The following is a 7,923-nucleotide window of genomic DNA, read 5'->3' as shown; positions in this document are numbered from 1 at the left end:
TTAAAGGCATTTTGCAACATACCTTTTTGGGATTTTGCTTTATTTTTAGGTGATCTTTGGAGGTTGAAGTCTGTGAAATTTGAGCATTGTTTTTAAATGCAAATAATTAAATATATAGGATTACAAAGAAAATTATTTCAAAATACAGTTATCAAAATAAATACCACCCCAGGTTAATAATCCTTTGAGTGATTAAACTTAGTATCAGTTTTAAATTATTTGACCAACAAATCCAAGTACTTAATAGTTAAATGATTTCAATGTAATGTTTCTGTTTATAGATGGATCCAGGAATAGATCCCTAAATTCTTCATTCTTCTGCCTAGACACTGATTATGTCATCTTCCATCCTAGGTTTCCAAATCACAAGATACAGGGCTTCAGTTCTAATTTGCATCTACCCTGACAACCATTCTAAATTAGAATCTCTTTTCTGTAATCTGTGTGAAAAGCAATGATACCACAAGGAAAAGAAGCAATTTAATTATACACATCCTAATTGACCTTTAAGCACTGAGAATGACAGTTTGAATAGGAGTAGGTCATTCACTCAAGGATGCATATCACAAGCAACTGAAATGTCTTCACAGGTCACTCATTTTTTCTATTATCTGCAATATTTTTAAAGGACAAATTTTATTTTAGGTAATCATGCCATCATTATTACCTGCCATTAAGTTTTTAACTTGCTTGTGTTTTTGTACTTACATGTGTATGCATGCATGCATGCACTATTTTCACTGGTTAAAAACTGAAGCCTTTATTAAAAAAATGTTATTTTGGAACTGATCTTACCATGTCTCAATTTGTTCCATCATAATACAGAGGCTTTTTGTTTTTACCTAGGTCACAATTTCTTATTGATGCATTTTAATTTTCTCTTTAAGTAAGGGGTTCTTAACTTTTTGGTGTCATGGACTTCTTTGGCAGTCTGATGAAGCCTAATGGACTATTTCTCAGAATGTTTTTAAGTACACGGAATAAAATACGGACATTATAGAAGAAGAAATCAATTGTATTGAAATATATTTATCAAAGTATTTAAAAATAATTTCATAATTCACAAGTTAGGAATTTGTATAATCTCCCAACAGGTAATCCTTAAGTATTTCATAATCAACAGTGAACTTAAGCTGGTTAGTACTAGCTCAAGAGAACCAAAATGTTAACAATGTAGATTAAATTTTAAAATCTGATATGTTTACTCTTTTAAAAAAGTATGAGTTAAATAAAAAAATTTTAATTCACTTAACAGAAAGCCATATATTATAGTCCATAACATGGCTTGTATGTCATGAGCCTTTAACCTAAAAGCACTGTTATTTGAAAGGAATAGTTTCCAATAATAGAAAATCTTAGTTTTTGTTTTGATATTGCTAGCTATCCAAGAATAATTAGAGAGACATCCCATATAAGGTTATTCTAGCTGATGTTATTTTACAGTAGCACCACTGATACATGATAACAACCCCCCCCCCTATAAAATAGGGATATCTTATCTAGATACGATTCAGCTATTTGCCCATTATAAATGAGCAAATAGCTTATTTTCACTTAGGATGTTTTTATGGAATAAATCAGTTAATGTCAAGCAGGTTAATGTTAGGCATATACCTAAAAGAAGTGATGGTCAGTTTGTTGTTGTTCATTTATTCAGCTATGTTCAGCTCTTTGTGACCCCCTGAGGATGGGCTGGTCCATCAGAACTGGTCATCATATAGTATTGTTGTTGAAGTATATAATGATCTCCTGATCCTGCTCATTTCACTCAGCATCAGTTCGTGTAAGTCTCTCCAGGCCTTTCTGAAATTATCCTGTTGGTCATTTCTTACAGAACAGTAATATTCCATAATATTCATATACCACAATTTATTCAGCCATTCTCCAACTGATGGACATCCATTCAGTTTCCAGTTTTTAGCCACTACGAAAAGGGTTGCCACAAACATTCGTGCACATACAGGTCCCTTTCCCTTCTTTATAATCTCTTTGGGATATAATCCCAGTAGTAACACTGCTGGATCAAAGGGTATGCACAGTTTGATAACTTTTTGAGCATAGTTCCAAACTACTCTCCAAAATGGTTGGATTCGTTCACAACTCCACCAACAATGAATCAATGTCCCAGTTTTCCCACATCCCCTCCAATAATCATCATTATTTTTTCCTGTCATCTTAGCCAATCTGACAGGTGTGTAGTGGTATCTTAGAGTTGTCTTAATTTGCATTTCTCTGATTAATAATTTAATAATAATAAAATTAATAATTTCTAGTCATCTTTTCATATGACTAGAAATAGTTTCAATTTCTTCATCTGAGAATTGTCTGTTCATATCCTTTGACCATTTTTCAATTGGAGAAGGGCTTGATTTTTTATAAATTAGAGTTAATTCTCTATATATTTTGGAAATGAGGCCTTTATCAGAACCTTTGACTGTAAAAATATTTTCCCATTTTATTGCTTCCCTTCTAATCTTGTCTGCATTAGTTTTGTTTGTACAAAAACTTTTCAGTTCGGTATAATCGAAATTTTCTATTTTGTTATCAGTAATGATCTCTAGTTCTTCTTCGGTCATAAAATCCTTCCCCTTCCACAGGTTGAAGAGGTAAACTATCCTGTGTTCCTCTAATTTATTAATAATTTCATTCTTTATGCCTAAGTCATGAACCCATTTTGACCTTATCTTGGTGTACAGTGTTAAGTGTGGATCAATGCCTAGTTTCTGCTATATTAGTTTCCAATTTTCCCAGCAATTTTTGTCAAACAGTAAGTTATCCCAAAAGCTAGGGTCTTTGGGTTTGTCAAAGACTAGGTTGCTATAGTTGTTGACTGTTTTGTCCCTTGAACCTAACCTATTGCACTGATCAACTAATCTATTCCTTAGCCAATACCAAATGGTTTTGGTAACTGCTGCTCTATAATATAATTTTAGATCTGGTACAGCTAAGCCACTTTCATTTGATTTTTTTTTCCATTAATTCCCTTGAAATTCTTGACCTTTTGTTTTTCCATAAGAATTTTGTTGTTATTTTTTCTAGGTCATTAAAATAGTTTTTTGGGAGTCTGATTGGTATAGCGCTAAATAAATAGATTAGTTTAGGTAATATTGTCATCTTTATTATATTTGCTCGCCCTATCCAAGAGCATTTAATATTTTTCCAATTGGTTAGATCAGACTTAATTTGTGTGAAAAGTGGTCTGTAATTTTGCTCATAAAGTTTCTGATTTTCCCTTGGCAGATAGATTCCTAAATATTTTATATTATCAGTAGTTAAAAAGGGTCTTTTTCAATGAATCTTATCTTTTCATTGTGGACAAAATATTTTAGTTTCAGCTTCAGTATTTGAACTTATAGTAAATATTCTGAATTGATTTCTCTAAGTATTGATTGATTTAATATCCTTGTCCAAGGGACTTTCAGGAATCTTCTCCAGGACCACAACTGGAAAGTACTTATTTTGTGACTCTCAACTTTCCTATTGTCCTGCTCTCACAAGCCAAACATTGCCACTGGAAAAAATCATAGCTTTGACTATGTGGACTATTGTGAAAAATATACTTTTAACACACAGTCCAGATATGACTTAGCTTGCCTTCCAAGGTACAGATAGCTGTATTGCCATCTGCAGTGGTTTTTCAGCCCAAGATTATAAACTTTGCTTCCATTTCTTTTCCTTCTATTTGCCAAGAAGTGATGGAACCAGTTGCCATGCTTCAAACCAGCTTTTTAAAAAATTCTTCTTCACATTTTGTCATCAGAATGGTATTATCTGTATAGCTAAGATTTTTTATATTTCTCCTAGAAGCATATAATATTTCTTCCAATAGTATTAATTCTGGATTTTAATTTGTCCAGCCTAGCTGAATTTCATATGATGGACTCATCATAGAAATTAAGTAAAACTTAAACCAATCAGTGGTTCCATGTTTAAATCTTTGCTTCTTGGCCTGCATTGCATACAGGTGCCTCAGGAGACAGGTAAAATGTTCTGGTTGTCCCATCTCTTTGAGGACATTATGTTGTGATCCACACACTCAAAAGCTTTGGTATTTGGTCAGTGAAGCAGAAGTAGATGTTTTTCTCCCTTGTTTTCTCTCTGATCCAGTGAATGTTGGCAATTTGGACTCTAATTCTTCAGCCTTTTCAAAAACCATTTCTGGTAATTCTCAGTTCACATATTTCTGGAGCTAGCTTGCAGAATCTTAAGCATAATCTTTCTAGTGTGAAATGAGCATAGGTATTTAATTTTGGCTCTTCTTTAAGATTAGAACATTACTTAATCTTTTCCAATCCAGCGTCCACTATTGAGTTTTCCAAATTTGCTGGTATATTAAGTATAGCACTTTAACAGTGTCATTTTTTTTAGGATTTAAAATAGCTCCTTAGCTCAAGGAATTCCAACTGCTGGAATGACCTGTCTGTCTTAGGTAATCCTACATGCCAACTGCTGGAATGACCTGTCTTAAGTAATCCTACATGACTTAGCTCATAGTTTTACTGAGCTACATAAGCCCCTCTGTCACACACACATCCAGGAGGAGGGCTCAGTTTGCTTTATAAACAAGTTAATATTGAATACATATGATATTTCTGGCAAAAAGTGGTTTGTTGTGGGGTATTATTTTGTTTGTTTTTTGGGTCATTCAAAATCAAGAATGTGATTGGCTTTAGGAAGAACCTTAATTGTGATCCCTTTAAACAAACAGCATGGACATTGATTATTTTACTATTGTGAAATTTTGAATTTTTTACCAGAGGTCATTTGCAGGAAATAATGCCCTCAATAAATGTAAAAAGTCTTTTGAATATATTTTGAATTCCCCATGTTTTTTAGAGAGGAAAATGTTGCATATATCCTATGGATATTGTGATTAATAATTGAATAGATTATGCTGTAATCAGATTGTGGGCATTCAGATTTATTATACAAAATAGGTTTGGTATGCAAAATGCTTCTTTGTTCTATTCATTATGATGCACATATTAAGAGTTTCAAAAGGACTAACCTATCTCACTGTCTCTCTTTTCTTCAGTTCCCCTCACCATTATTTCTATTCTGTGATCACCTAGATCTATTTTTTTTCCTCTGTAATTTTGTTTTGGTGAATGGTACAAGGGTTTAATTTTTTTTTGAAAGGTAGCAAAAGGTGAAGGTGATTGAAGCATAATTATTTGATGGCATGATAAACAGGTAATGAACCTCATCTTGCTATTTCTCTTTCATGGCTTACTAACAATCTATGAAGTAATATCAAATGACTCTTACTTAGACAAGGACTAGTCCTATATAAGAGTCAATTGATGAAGCTGGGAATGTTTAATCTAAAGAAAAGTCTAAATGGAGCATTATAGCTGTCTTTAAGTATAGTGGTACCTTGATAGATAGTGGTCATTAATTGACTACAGAAGGCACGAAGAGTGGTGAGAATAATGAGTATTGAATAAATTTTTTTCTATAAAGAGTACATCTCCAGTCCACAGCCTAATCATTCTTCCCTTTTTAATTTCCCAAAAGGGCAAGTGGAACTTCCAGCTGCAGAGAGACAAGCTAGCCTAGCCTAGCCAGGCTCTCCCTTCTTTACCCAACTCGCTTTCTGAGAGGAACCTCGACCTTTATTCTCTTCCCAAACTTCCTCAGGAGGTGAGAGGCCTGGATGGGGAGCTATGGTACTGTGTTCTCCACTGCCTAGGGCTTTGGCCACCACCTAGGGCTTGGGGCTTCCAGGAGTCTTAGGTCCTTCACCACTGCTACCTGGGCTGCTCGGCTCTCTCTGTTGGTGCTTGTGCCACCATGTCTGGACTTGCTCGCACTCTGGGCCTCTCCTAGTACTACTGTTTTAGGATCTAGGAGACCACACAATGCAGTTGCACCCCTTCTAAAGGAGCTGCCCCACAACCTGCTCACTGAGTGGCACAACTTTGAGCATCATGTCCTGCAGGCTTGATCTTCTCTGGAGAGGGGCTGTTCACAGCTGAGGCCAACAGCAGAGGCAGTGAGGACAAATATGCCTTTCTAGTAGTGGAGCCAACCTCATCTTACTACTGCTCAATCAAGACAACAACCAAGTGTGACCAGTACTGAGCAGTGTCAAGTGCAGAAGCACTTTTTTCTCTTTGAACTGCATCAAAGAAAGAATTCAGTGAATTTCAAAACAGACCAAGGAACATATTGAAGAGCTGATTTGATATTCCATTATTCACAAAATTCCATTGACCTCCAGTTATCTTCAGGATCAAATATAAAACCTTCTCTCTGGCTTTCAAAACCCTCCATAAACCTACCCCTTCTTACCTTTCTGTTCTTCTTCCGTTTAATCTCTTATCATGTATTCTGTGATTCAGTGATGTTGGACCTTTTGCTGTTCCTCAGAACTCTGTCTTCCATGCCAATAATGCTCTCCCTTCTCACTTCTTTCCCCTAATTTTCCTGCTTTCCTTCAGGTTTCAGCAAAAGTTCCACTATCTGCAAGATGCCTTTTCCAGTCCTTCTAACACTTAATGCCTTCTCTCTGAGAATATACGGAGACGCACACACACATATTTTGTTTGTACATAGTTACTTGAATAGTTTTTTCCTGTTAGATTATGAACTCTTGAGAACAGATATTGTTTGTTGTTGTTTTCATTTTGTGTACCCAGATCTTAGTACAATGCTTCCCTCCTTATCCACCCCCCCCACCCCCCCACCACATTCTTAATTGTTATCTGACTGACTAATCAGACTTGTCATGGCACAAAAAAACCAGGAGAGACTGATAGAAATTGCAGAGAGGCAAATTTGGGCCTGATGTCAAGAATAACACAATAATTAGATAGGTTTAAAAGCAATGGGAGATAGTTGATTCTTCTTCCATCAAGCAGAGGCCTGGTGATTACTTGTTGAATATACTATATCAGGAATTCTTATTCCAATATGGGTTGGACTAGCTAGCTACTCTGATGCCTTCAACTCTGACATCTGTGATAGTATAATTAATAATTGGATAAAAATTTTAAAAAGTTGTAATTAGGCTGTGAGCATTCAGTTTTATTATACAAATAGTTATAGTATAGAAACTACTTCTTTGTAATTATGTTTTGATTAGGAGTCTTAAAAGATCAGCCAACTTCATTGTCTCACGATCAGCCAACTTCATTGTCTCACTTTCTAACTTCCCATCTTTATACTCTTAGAATCATCCTCCACTCTCCCTTCTCTCTCTGATTTGCCAATATCCAGTCAGTTATTGATTGTCAATTCTATCTCCACACCTTTTGCCTCTACCCTATCTGTTCTCACATGGCCATCATTATAGTTCAGGCTCTCAACTCTACCCCCTGGGCTATTGTGATAGTATCCTAATCTCCCTACTTCCAGCCTCTCCTTCCAATCCATATTTCACAAAGCTGACAAATTGTTCCTACGGATCTGACCATGCCACTCTTTTGCTTATGAAGCTCCCTATGGCTTCTGTGATAACTATATATAGTTTCTCTGGTTGACATTTAAAATCCCTCACAGTTTGGCTCCAAACTGTCTTTCAGAATTTCACAGTTCTTATGAACAGCTAACCTATCCTACTTACTATTCCATGTAGCCAACATTTCATCTCTTTTCCTTTATTTTTGTGCAAAGGTTATTCTACATGTTTGAAATGTGATACTCCTACTGCTTCACCTCTTGGAATCTCCAACTTCCATTCACAACTCAATTGCTACTGAATGATTGCTCTAGTTATTAGCCTTCCTCCTGCTCCACCTCTTCTTCATACCCTTTTCTTTCCCAACATATATTCCAGTAAGATGTGAGCCCTATAAGGTAAGGGACTATTTTGTTTAATGCTTCCTAGCCCAGTTCCTGACACTTAATAGGCATTTAATGAACCCTTGAACCCTTGTTAGATTGCTGGTATGTTCAGTAACTACGAAAAAGCATGAGTTT

Source organism: Sarcophilus harrisii, chromosome 4 (assembly GCF_902635505.1).
Source record: "Sarcophilus harrisii chromosome 4, mSarHar1.11, whole genome shotgun sequence".
Lineage (NCBI taxonomy): Eukaryota > Metazoa > Chordata > Mammalia > Dasyuromorphia > Dasyuridae > Sarcophilus > Sarcophilus harrisii.
This window is presented reverse-complemented; position numbering follows the sequence as displayed.